This window comes from Apodemus sylvaticus, chromosome 7, assembly GCF_947179515.1.
Source record: "Apodemus sylvaticus chromosome 7, mApoSyl1.1, whole genome shotgun sequence".
Lineage (NCBI taxonomy): Eukaryota > Metazoa > Chordata > Mammalia > Rodentia > Muridae > Apodemus > Apodemus sylvaticus.
The window spans coordinates 85,645,146-85,658,921 of NC_067478.1; positions in this window are offsets into that span (position 1 = coordinate 85,645,146).

Here is a 13,776-nt window from a genome sequence, read left to right on the forward strand (position 1 = left end):
TATCTTGCTTCCTGCCACCTGAGCTGAGGTTCTGTCTATCAGGCAGGTTCATCTAAATGGTCAAGGCTGCTGCCAAGGCTCTCAGATGCCTTCTTCATAGTGGAGGGTGATGATCCAGGCGGCTACAATGGCATTTTGCAACCTTCGGGTACAAGGCTGGTCTCTTCTAGGTGTGAGACAGATTCTAGGGTCCATACAGAGGAACATAGCAAGGGCCTGAAGAGGCTCAAGCCAACAGCTGCCAGCACCAGGACCACATGCCTCATCTGTGACATGGGATGTGGATAGGGTTTGTGCAAAATGCACAATCCGAAATAAAACGTTACACCCGACTCAGCGCCCTGAAGACTGGATGCTGCCCTTGTTTCACTGTGTGGGTAAAGACGCCACAAAAACTAAGTCCCTCAAAATCATTGTTGTGTCCCTCCCCAGTCTGACTAGGCACTGCTTTCCAGCAGAAGGGAGGAGGGCCTGGCAGATCAGAGTGTAGATGCCAATCTGGCCTTAGAGTTAAGGAGCTTAGCAGGCCCTGGATAAGTGGACAAGCCCTGGGCTCATTGGAAGCCCTGCACCTGCCTGATTAGGTAACTTCACTACTGCTGGACTCCCAGAGGAACTGGACCCTCTCACAGCCTCCTCTGGTCACTAGTAATCCTTCTCATCCTCAGTAGTACTCTGCAGAATGTCGGCACTTTTCTCTTCCCCCCCCCTTGCCCTACCTGTCCAAAGGACACAGGAAGGAGCCCAAACCAGCAGCTCACCCAAGGGACCACAGACCCTGCTCTAGAATCCTGAGAACCAGAACCTGGACTGGAAAAGCATCTTTTCCAAAGAAGACAAGATCACAGCATCAATGAGAAGCGGATGCTCCCAGAAGGGTTCTACATCTGTTTCTGGAGTAGGACTTGACCATGTGTAGTGTCCAAAGCCCAAGTGAGCTCTATGGGGTGTTAGCACTGAGGGGACATTGGTCCAGGAGAGCATGGATACACCTATGGGCAGCCTGCCCAGGATGAGGGAGTCTATCTTTGTGACCAGATGGGGTCTCATAAGCTCCTTGCCAGGTGCTCTGTGTCTTGATGCCTACCCTTGGCATGACCCCTTTACCCTCATAGCAGACCAGCACAGCATGTTCTACTGACAGCGTGTTCTGACCACGGCAGGTACTGGGCCTGTCAGAAGAAGAGATAAAGGCCTGGTAAGCTTCCAGGGGACTCGGAGAGTCATCCAAGCCAGGCAAAATGTGATGTGCCTTGAAAGGAATCTTCCAGCCAGGCGGACAAGAAGCTACCTGCATGTGTGGACAGTGCTGAAGACAGACAAAGGCCTCTGTCAGAGAGCAGCTGGAGACCTTCCCATCTCTGGAGCTTGACTTTGAGACAGAAGAACAGAGAACACAGAAGCTTCCAGAGTGATGTTTGGAGACTGAATTTGAAACCCACAGTTCAGGGAGAAATGCACTCCTTCAGCCTGGACGAGCTGCCCACAGAGGCACGCATGCTCTCCTGGACCCATGTCCCCTCAGTGCTGATGCCCCCTGGAGCTCACCTGGGCTTTGGACACCAAGCACAGTCAAGTCCTGCTCTCATATTCTCATCAGCTCATTCTCAGCCTGGAAGCTGAGGTCATTGCTGCAATTATGTTTATTTTATATCATTATGATTCCCAAAACTGGTCTCAAAGTCATTCTTAATCCTCCTACCCAGTGTCCCAAGTGTTAGGACTATAGGAGTGTTCCGCCATACCTGACTCTCTGAGATGTTTCAAAACTCCTTGGGTGACGTAGAGGCAAAGCCAAGCCTGAGAGCCTCCAGAATGAGTCCACACATGTGATGGCCTTGTATCTGCATTCTGGCTTTGTAACCAGCCAGATCACCTGCCTCACTTCTAACGTTGTCTTTAGCTTCCTCAAATAGTTTAACAAGCCTTAATTCGAAAGTAAATATCATAAGATTGTTTCAGAGGACACTGAGAAGCTAAGCAAAGAAGGAAAGGTGTTGCAGAAAAGTAATTGTACAATAATTGAGTATAGAATTAATTACACCGAGGGACAGTTGGTGTCTGTGGAGTGCTGATGTCACTGTGGGTGAAAGGGCACTTGATCAATGATCTTAAGCAAATTACCACTCTATATCCTTGCTGGGCTGGGAAACCACAGGTTTTCTGCTTTGAGCAATTACAGATTGATAGTACATTACCAAAACAGTACAGACAGGTTCCTTGTACCCTTCACCCAGAGTAACGGAAATATTTCATATAATTATATACAACATCAAAAGTAGGAAGTTAACGTTGACGCTACAGTCCACAGCCCTTATGGAAATCAGACACTTCGTTAACATCAGTTCCTTGGTTTCTCCTTCACTCAAAATAACTTGCAGGGAGCCCGCAGTGCAGTCTATTACAGAGTGTGCTACAGCCCATCTGTGTCAGAATCAGCCAGATGATGCATTCAAAGTATTATACCTTGTAAGTTGTTTCTCAGGCATGGGGACTCAGATTTGTAATCCTAGCACTGGGAAGGCTGAGGCAGGAGGATCTAGCATTCCAGGCCAGCATAGGTTAGAGTGAGTTCAAGGCCACTTTAGGCTGTAGAGAAAAACTGTGATTTAAACAAACTAAACAGCTAAACTAAACAACTAATAGCAGGTAGGTATGGGGTCCATGCCTGCCAGCACCCAGGAAGCAGAGGCAGGAGGATTGCAGAAGTTCAAGGCCAACCTGCTCTACTCATCGTGAGGCTCTTCCTTGAAACCAAACCAAACAACTCTCTCCATCCAACAAAAACTCCAGAACACTTATCCTAGACAGGCCTCAGGAGGCTGAACCAGGCAGGGGACAGAGGAGTCAGCATCCAAGACAAATCTTCCAGATCATTCCTATATTTTCCGAGGTCAGAGAGCCACTAAATATTCCTTCTGTAGACTCTGTGCTCAGCAAGTGACATGCACTTCAGGGAGAATGGTGACTGTTCTCCCAGAGTGGAGAAGGATGATATTGACAGTAAAGACCCAGGGACTGGGTGAATGGAATGGGAGGAGTTTGGGAGTGTGAGAGTATTTCAATTGAGCTTTGATTTAAGAGTGAGCCTTTGGTAGTAGGTCAAGGGAAGGTATCCAGCCATTGCTTTAGCACATTGCCTCCCCTCTTGGATTGAGAATTTCAGAAATTATATTAATGGGTAGGAAGTGTAGCTCACCTATGTGTCCTCAATGAATGTAAACCAAAGGTGTTCAATAAATGTTTAATAGATGAACACGTGGGAAACATGTCTAGCTGGAGGGCTAAATGAAACAGCGATGGAAGAATGGTGGGTGAGGGATTTATAGCTGGGTAAATTCATACCTATGTATAAGTATGTGCCTGGAAGAAGCTGGGCTTCTGACCATGGCGCACCAGTAGCTCTTGCCTGAGGCTTGCAGAGAAGAGTCACCCAGGCCTAGCATGGGGAAATGCAGGAGGGCTGTGTAGACAGTGCTCTCTTCCTGTAGAGCTAAGTGCCAGACACGTCAAGGTCCCACGGAGCCAGCTGACTCTCAGTGTGAGCTAAGTGGCCTTCACCTTGGAGGAAAAAAAAAAATCCAAAGACATTTTCCCTGTAAGTACTCTCTTGCTCTCTTAATCAGTATATTAATTTTAAATGCCAGAGACAGAATCTTAAACGCTCCTTCTTGGAGGATTGTGGCCAGATTCCTGCTCTGGGAGGGGAGCTGAGTTTAGCTGTGCTGCAGAGAGGGAATGTGCTGGACTCACCAAGCCCACTTTGCTGCTTGATAGATGAGGATGCATCAGAGGCTCCTGGCTTGTCCTCAGTTCCTTCTGCTCTCTTTTACGAGACAGGTAAGCTGAAAAGATTCCTCCTGAGCCCAGCCCCGGAGCAGAAGATCTCAGGAGGGGGTTCTCCAACTCCAGCTTTTCCTTGGAAGTTGTCTTGGGTGCACAGGAATGGCTACGAAGGAACCTCTCCTTAAAGAAGTCCTTTCTGTGGTCTTTCAGCCCCCTGTAACAGTCCCTAGGGAAAGTTTTACAAAGTGTAGCTGCTTAGCCCTCATCTGCAGTCCTGCTGAGTTTAGAGAATTCCAGAATGTTCTTATCGGAACTATCTCTCAAGTAAGCACTCTGAGCATGACACTCAGCTACAAGAAGAACATGTCCCTAACATCTTAAACAGTCTCAGCTGAGGAGCTGGTGAAGATTCAAAGGCAGAAATGCTACAATTGGAGATTGATCATTCTAGCCTATCTAAGACTCTATTTATACATCAATAAAATGGGGATGCAATTTATATCTCAAAGGGCTGTGTAAGAGTTAAAGAGAGTTCTGAGCTAAGTTCCCGGAACTTAAGAGGTCCCAAATGTGAGCTAAGATCAGGCCAAGCACACGAGTGCCAATCTTAGAGGCCGTTGTCCCCGGAAGAAGTAAAATACATTCGAAGGAACTTCTGTCCTGACCCTATGAGACTGGTAACCTATATTACATAAATAATGATACGTAAGAATCCAGACATGCTCATTTATGAATTCTGCTCTATTTAAGTATATGCAATGGCCTTCAGGACATGTCTCCTTCACTTGACCCTAAGTTGCCCACTTGACATTTTTAATGAACTGTTTTGTTTCTCTTAATGATCTCATCTGGTTGGCATTATTCCCTTCTGGTTGAGTGTAAGGAGCTTTGATGGACTATAAGAAGCTGAGTTCTCTCCTGGTCTGGGGTCTCCTCCACACTCTGAGTGTGCAGTGAGATGGGTGCATGCCTGCTCTAGTGGGGTAGGGAGTCCCAGCTCCTACATTTTCTTCACTCTTGATTCTTCCCATTGCTGGGTGGTGGGCACTTGCCCAAGAGACTCATTCAAATGCTTTCCCAACCCTAAGAAGCCCGATGTATTGGACAACCTGTGACTCATTTTTTTTTTCCTGAAGAAATCTGAACACAGAGAACCTGAAGTTACAGGGAGTAGAGAGAGTGCCAATTTGTTCTAGAACATGTAGACATTCAGACTCAACTGTGGCGGGAAGATGGCGTGAGCAGATGACGGCTGCGTCTGGGTGACAGCTTGAGGGGCGATTCAAGTTTGGATGAGCATGAGTTTTAAGTTTTGGGGTTGTTATTTGGGGTGCAAGGACATTCTGAGATGCTAAAGCTTGTCACCATGACTCTGGCAGAGTTCTTGAAATCTGTGCCTTTGGGCAACAGTCCACTCCAGGAAAACACCTTCAAGGTGGAAATGATGTGTCTGCTAGCTAAACACACCTTGCAGTTCTTTTTTTTTTTTTTTTTTTAAATAATTTTAGGCATTAACAAAGAATGTTCTCAGATCAAACCTGATCGATGACAGGCACCAGGCCTATAACTGCACTTCAGTAGGAATAAAATTAATGAACAGTACAGTGTGAGGTTAAAAATCTATACTTTAAAATGCACTTCACTGTTGTTGTTCATCAAAACTGCCTTCAGCCTGTGCCTTCAATCACACAACTGAAAATCTGGGGTGTCTAGGCTAATGTGCTTCCAGCGAGCAGATGGCTCTGTGCTAAGCTTGGTGGCAGGGAGGGGGCAGCAATCAGAAGGCGAGTCTGAGAGGAGACTCCATCTGAAACCCGGTAGAGTGTGGTCCCCAGGCCCTGAGGACAGACTGTTAAGTCCTGTCTGCAAAAGAGCAGCTGGAATGAGCCAGTCTCAGGAGCAGTAAGAGCTCTTTTGCTTATTTAGCAATGGCCGTCATGTCTTGCTAGCTGAGTGGTCCTAAACCTTCCTAATGCTTTGGCCCTTTAATACAGTTCCTCACATGGTGGTGACCCCTAACACAGAATTATTTTTGTTTCTACTTCTTCACTGTGATTCTGCTAGTGTGATGAATCACAATGTAAATATCAGATATCCAAAGTGGTGTTAGGCAATCCCTGTTCGACCCTCAAAGGGGCTGTGACCCACAGTGACTAACTGGTTGCAGCAGTCCTTTCCTCTCTAGCATCCCCACCCCTGGTCTTAGATAGGACTTTACTGCTGAGAACAGACACCATGACCAAGGCAACTCTTATAAGGACAACATTTAATTGGGGCTGGCTTACAGGTTCAGAGGTTCAGTCCATTATCATCACGGTGGGAGAATGACAGCATCCAGGCAGGCATGGTAAGGAGGATCTGAGAGTTCTATGTCTACACCTTAAGGCTACTAGGAGAAGACTGGCTCCCATGTAGTTAGGAGGAGGGTCTCATTGCCCATTCCTACAGTGACACATTTCTTCCAACAAGGCCACACCTCCTAATAGTGCCACTCCTTGGGCCAAGCAAGTTCAAACCACCACACCCCATCAGGATGGGTTCCATCTTACAGTAGGTCCGCATTCTTCCCACCCCTCGAAGCCCTTCAGTCCTTCATTGCTAGTCCCTGTTGTTCTCTGAGTGTCTTTCTACAGCAGCTGCCTCCCCCCACCCCATCCCTCCCTCTAGCTCACTCTCCTACCCTCTGCTCTTTTCTTCTGGTCTGCCTTTCCGGCTTATTGCCTGGATATTCACCATCTAAAGAGTTTTCTATGATGGTATTAAAGGTGGATGGATAGGTGGGTGGATGGGTGGGAAAACCAGCTAGATGAGCTTATATTCAAGAGTTTAACTTATGTGCTAAGTATGTCTTAAAGAAGCTAAGCCTGGAACGGTACAAACCCAGGCATTTGTTCTGTGGTGTGTGTCAAGGAAGGCATCCCCCAAACTGTGCCTTTTATGTGGCTTCAAGGAGGTAGACTCCCAATGACAGGAAAGAGCAAAGCAGGGCCCAGGGGTCTAACTAGAGTTCAAGAGATTATAACAGGTTTAGAACTGGTTTTGTTACTACCCATTGTCTATTATATTATTGCTAAATATATACAAATATATTATTGTCTGTAATTTAGTAGAGGGCTTTATATTTCTCCAGATCATAAAGTTACTCCCTTTAACTCTTTGCTCTAAAATCTTGGGAATACACATGTCACACACCACAGCACCATGTGGGCCATGGGCCAGCATTGTGTAGTTGAGGCATGGAGACATTAATTATCATGATTAATGTCCACCTGTAATGCAGCCCAGTTCCATGAAGCAGGGGAGAAAACCGAGGGTGGTGAAAGTTAAGTGACTTCCTCAGAGTACCCGAGACCTGGATGTAAAAACTCCTTCCCCAATCCTTCTGCCCGCTCCTCCCATCCTGTTGAAGTCTCTGCCTTTAACACAGGCTTGTATCTCTGCCACCTGCAGAAGCATCTCCGGATCGGATCGGGAGGCTGCCCAGGAATATTCCATTTCAGAAAGCGCGGGGAAAGCCTCCATTCCACTCTCTGTGTCTCCACTGCACAGGGGATGGTCCTCAACTGTCCTGTCACCAAGTGATGAGCTAGCTCAAAGGGGGCATGGCCTCTGGTTTTCTCAACTGGATATTTAAGCTGTTCTGCTGCTCGCTCCAAGGAGGACAGTGGTCTGTGCTGGAGGTTTGGGGCAGGGGGTGCGGGTGATGGTGGGTGGGTGAGTTCAATGTTCTCAGCAGGGAATGGGCTGTCTGGAAGCACTGGAAGATGTATCAGGCCTGGACATCCTGGACCAGAATGCTGTCCCCTGCCAGGCTTCCTGATCCTGCAGGGGCAGAGGGGAGCTCATGGGTGGGGACTGTTTCTCCTAGACAGTAATGGCTCTCAGCCACAGCAGAAGCAGCTCAATGAATGAGGTAGGTGGGGCCCCTGCCCTCAATCCATTTCCAGAGAACAACACCCAGGAGATCAGACAGTGAGGAACCTCTCAAGGTCAGGACGGAGGTCTTCCTTCATTAGCCCCAGATAGTAGCTCTCAGTAACCTTGGCTTATGTCCTGGCCATACACCCATGAGGTCTCTTAGATGACACCAGCTCCTTTGCCGGGTTGTCTTCTCCCACAGCTTGCCATACAGATACCTCGGTCCAGCATTCTGATTACCTTGGAACTCACTCTCCTGTCCCTGACCTGTAGACACCTTACTGTGACTTTCCGGTCTCTGTAATCAGGGCTGGCTCCCCTCTGCCTGAAACAGCTCAGCGTACCCTGCTTCAGCTGCAGTGGCCTGGCCTCTTTGACCTGCCTAGCCCTCACTCTCCAAGTTCTTCTGCACGTGCCCTGAGTCATGGCCTCACCGCAGAACTTGGAGTTCTTTGGGATCTCTTCCTCTGGTGTCCTCTGAGAGGCGATGAGAAAAGACTGCTTGAATAAACAATGCCCAGTGGTTGCTACCACATACGATTGGACCTGGCAAGAATAATGAGGGCCTGCCAACGGTAACAATAATGGCTGCCACGTATTGCCTGCAAACTGGATGCCGGGCATGGATGGTGATAGGCAGCTGACATATATTAGCTTAGTTAATCCTCAGCCCGGGGCCTGTATGATCTGTCATTCTGTTTTACAGGTCAGGAACCAGAGGTATGGTTTTCTGAAGGTATGTGGGCGGGGGCGGGAGGAGTAGCTGATTGGAGAAGTGAGCAGAGACACATCTGAAAGGAACTATCTGTGCTTAATCAGCGTCTTACACCAGCTAGAGGTGAGCGGCAGACAGGTGCCTGATGGCTCTGGATTTCCCATACCATCCTCTCCCCCAACCCCCACCACCCGCGCAATCATCTTCAACCATCCCAGGCAAGGTCTGGACTCCCAGCAGGCTTTGAGGCAAACCACGAATATCTTCCTAGGCACTTAGTAGTAATTGAGGTACCCAGTGTCCAGTCCTCCCTCATCTGTGCTCCCATTAACTCCTTCCTTCCACCTGGCTGTGGGAGAGGAAGACCTGAAGACAAGGATGCAATGTGTCAGCAAGCCTCCTCCTCTCATCCTAAGCAAGGCTGGCCTGGCGCTGTCAGCGGGAGCCCTGACATTGATGGATGAGCTTTTCAAAGTTGGGCCGGACTCTTCAGGCAGAGCCAGCTCTGTGGGGAGTGAGAGTGCCAACAGGAACCCACAGCTCTGCCCACATGGTTGCATCACCAGGGCTTGGACCCTGTCTGAACCAGTCCTTGGAGAGGCAAAGCAGGAAGAGGCACCGTTATCTCACCCTGCGTGGCCAAACTCAGGTCCCAAGACTGCCTCCATCATGGGCATCACTGATCCAGTTGTCTTTTCTCCCTGCCGTCCCCTGAAGGCTTCTCAGCCATCTGTGCTGAGCCAGTTCTAATGATAAGTGCCAATAAAGGGTGTAGTGTGGCCCAGAGGACCTGAAATGGCACGTGATCTCTCATCCAGACTCCCCTTCTATGCTAGCTCTGTAGTGCTTTTTGGACATGGCCTTCATAGTGATATCCAAAGTCTAGGGAGTAAGGCTTGGCATGTGAGAGAGCACCACGCAGCCCCAGACCTTTCACCCTGTCTAGCAGTGCACACTGGGATGCAGACGCCTCGCAATTAGGGGCAAAGGAGAACAGTTGTCAAATGAACTTTCCCTGGTGTTTCATTAAGGGGCCAAGTTGGGGACAAGATGATGAATTCCCACACCCAGCACACCCCTTTATTGCCCTGCTTCTCCATCCTGACACAGTTTCAACCTGAGTCTTTGTGCTAAACTCAGCCAATAGGGTTGCCTTCAGAAGAGCTGAAGACAGGAGAGATGGGCTGTTTATTTCCACGATTCCCTGTATGCCCATAGTTTGAATGGCATAATCCATATATTGAAGGTTACCATCTTGTCCAAGAGATGTGAATTTTCCCAGGATCTAGAGGCATCTCCTTCCCCTTGACTTCTCTGCCCAAGATGGTGGCTTTCATAGTCTGCTCATGTTATCGGATAGTCTTTTCTATTCTCCCTAGCATGCCATCTGTGTCTACCAGGACCCTTCCCAGTAGGCACAGTGTCAAGCATAGCTGTAGACTTTCCAAGAGAGCAAGGTAGTCTCTGCGCCCCCAGCAGCCTTAAGCTCCCAGCCAGGGAGGAGAAGGCGAGGCTGAGAGCTGAGATTCCTTCCCTGTACCACCTTAGGCCACCGAAGGAAGCTTTAAGAACGTCACTTAGAGCCAGGTGTAGTGGCACATGTCTTTAATCTCAGCACGTGAGAGGCAGAGCTAGGTGGATCTCTTGAGTTTGAGGTCAGCCTGGTCTACATAATGAATTCTAGGAAATCCATGGCTATGTAGAAAAACTGTGTCTCAATAAAATAAAATAAAATAAAATAAAATAAAATAAAATAAGAAAGGAAAACAAAATCTCTTACAGAAAGACGATGTTGTGACTTCATTGTGGCTCAGAGCAATCTTTAATTACAACTTGGTAACACTAAAGATTGACCTCTGGTGGTCTATACATGCAATGGCATACAGCATATGTTGTTGCATGTAGGTGCAGGTGTATGTGCACAGGGGTGGGGATAGAGGGGGAGGGAGAGGGTGTAATGTTAAATAATTGGGCATCAGGAGAGATCCAGAGCTAACTGTAGTCTGGGGAGCCCCAACATATCCTGCACACTGGAAGGACTGTTAGAGGGTGATTGTAATTGAGTTGCCTCCAAAGATTCCGTCATTGCCCTAAGAATCAGCCCGGGCAGACTATGTGGATCACTCTAGAATTGACTATGAGGGAGTTGTAGAAGCCAGTAGGAAGTCACTGTCCTATCAGGAAACTGTGATCTAGGTTCCCCAGGTAACTTCTCTAAAAGCACACAAAATCACTCTGCAAGCTGTATTTGGGCATCTCCCGGGTTGTTTGAGAGCTACAGAGAACTCTCAGAAGTTTAAACTCGGCTAAAGCTCTTCTTTCTCCTGTCAGCCCCAAGCATCAAGGGAAAGAGGCAGAGCAGAGGGAAAGATAGAAGGAAAGGTAGAGGAGGCTAGCCCCTTCCTGCTACAGGGGCCCTGGCTCTGGGTCTGAGTCAGGCTGAGGGCTGAGAGACACTTCTCATTAGGTAAGAGGCATGAATTCTGTTCTAGGTTGAGCTTGCTTTCTTTTGTAAATGACACACGGTAATTGTACATATTTATGGGTGGTGTGATATTTCAATACATGTGTACCACTTGTAATGATCAGATCCTGGTAATTGGCAGATCCATCACTTCAGACATTTATTGTTTCTCTGCGATGAGAACATTCACAATCCTCTCTACTAGATATTTGGAAATAATCAATTAGTAGCCAACTACAGTCATCTGACTGTGACATAGAATGCTAGGAGTTATTCTTCCTATCCGGTTGCACCTGTGAACCAGCCCCCCCCTCGCTCGCTCGCTCGCTCGCTCCCTCTTCCCCGTCTGGAAACCATTTTCATGCCTATAAGATGAACTCTTTTAGTTTCATATATAAGTGAGGACATGCAGCATTTGTCTGGAACTGGACTTTTAATAACTGGAAGGGCAAACCCTGACAACACTGGACTGATTGAAAGGTTGGAGGGTCTTCGTCCCGCAAGTGGAGGTGAGGAGGCCACCGTGGAGAGCAGGTGCGAATAGTGGGCGCAATAAGGAGAGGGAGGGTTGTTTCCTCATTTCAACCCCGACTGAGCCAGTGAGTTAATGCATTGGCTTTGGATCCAGTTAAGTCTTTGCAACTCTGTGGGTCTACAGATAAAGTAGAAATACAAAAGAAAAATAATGTACTCCAAAAAAACAAGTAGATCAGGTCACAGTGACACCAACAGAGAAAAACAACGCTGGATGGAGATGGATGGGTCACAACCTGTCCCCTAAGCCGTGAGTGTAGGTCTGCCAGCCTTTCCTGAGCAGGGGCTGTGCTGAGCACTCCCAGAAAATGCTGTTCATTTCAGACAGAGATGCAGAGCGGAAGAGAGTGCAGCTCTTGTTTGTGGTCTGTCATATCCTGCTGGTTATAATCCCCCCAGTGGTCAGCTCCTTAGAGCAGAATCCACAGAAGATCGTCTCTTAGACAGTTCCTGAGGATTTACTGTAGGGCGTGTTCCACATTGGTCATTGGGAGACCCAACATGTCCCAAGTCACATGGTTTCTGTACCCTGTTGGACTCATGGCAGGCCAGCAGTAAAAACAAAACAAAACAAAACTAAAAACCAAAAACCAAATTCTAGAGCTGGGGAAATGGTTCTGTGAGTAAAGTGCCTGACATGCAGGCATAAGGCTGGGAGTTCAAACCCCAAGACCCGTGTGCAAGCCAGGCATGGTGGTGAGTGCCTATAGCCCCAGATCTGTGAAGCAGAGACAAGTAGATTCCAATGGTGAAATGGCGAGCTCTAGGTTCAGTGAAAAGCCCATTTCAAACACCAAGTTGAAAAAGAAATTGAGGAAGAGCTTGGATGGCAACCTTGGGCCACCATACCTACCCACATGGGCTTGCACACCCACAAGGTAGCAACGTATGTGAGACAAGGCATCTACTGAATCATTGCTTGGCCTGGACTGGCTTCACTGCACCTCTTTGAATTTTATTTTCCAAACATCTGCAAAAGTCCTTCTGTGTGCTAGATATGGAAGAATGTAGCAATGAGTAAGACCTTATGCTCAGCTTTGATCAGTATGGGAGTTTTGACCTGCTCCATTCCCAACCTGGGCCAGTTCACCTCTCCTAAGACAATCTGGTGTTTCCCGTGTCCACATCTCATGCTAGCATTGAGGAATTTGATATACAGCCCTAAAGTTGAACCAACAAAGCCACTGGCAGCAGTAACACATTTTAGAAGCAGTAATACCAGAAGGCAGGGCAATGGAGGCCTGTGCACAGTGGTGGGTTGGTCCAGGGCTTCTGAATCTAGGCTTTCCATGGAAAGCGCTGAAGTAGAGAAGGCTAACTCTCCAGGGTCCTGCTTGGAAACAGTTGGGACAAGGAGCCTGGCCCTGGTAAAAGGGTCTGCACAGGGCGACAGGCTGTGGACCATCTTACTAGCAAATGCCACGGAGCTTAGACTTTATTCTTTAGTGAACTAGTGAAAAGTTTTAACTGGGGAAACCAGTTAGCTGGTTTAACTGCTGCCAGTAAATCTGCATTTGGGCAAGGTACACTCGGAGGTGGGTAGAACATGGGTCGTCAGGGAGTAAGACCACCGGGACAGCCTCAACAGGCTTTACTGTGGCATTGGGATACAGAAGTAAAGCCCAGAGTTTCCTGGAGGAGCAATTGAACAGGATGGACAGATGGGTTGGGGGCAGGGTTACAGAGGGAGAGGCATAAGGCTAGCCCTCGGGATTCCAACTTGAGAGGAGTAGTTGATGAACAGGTGAGGAGCCCCACTGTAGCCGGGTCAGATTTGAACCTCTTCTGCCCAGGATCTGATTCCCAGGAGAGTTATGCAAGCCAGCTTCTGCACTCAGAACTGCCCAGGCTAACGCTCCTACAACCGGGATGAGGTCTGTTCCACCAAACAGAGACTCACACAAGTTTCCTACTCAGCTCAGCTCCGCCAGCAGGCCCAGAAGCCGTGATGGAGTTTCACCAAAACCTCATTATCCTCTTGGAAAACAGCCTTTGCAAACAGTGCAGTTCTTAATCGAGTAGATATTTAGATCTGTGAATCACTTATAAGGTGCTTAGCTCCCTGTGGTGACATTTTAATGTCCAGGGGCATGGGGAGGAAGGTAAATATTCTTTACCTTTGTTGCAGCCCCGGAATTCTCCTCATTTGTCAGATATGATTAGCTGTTACCCTTCTGGTCCCATTGTTATTCAGGTCCCTGCTTGTCACAGTCACACCCCTTCGGATGCTCATGTCTTGCTTTCTCTCCAGCTCTCTCTCCCTCTGGTGGCACCCTGACTGGCTAGTAATTTATGTATGACAATATGAGACTAATTCGGTTATTATGTCAAAGGGAAATTGAATCTGGGGTTTTAGTGC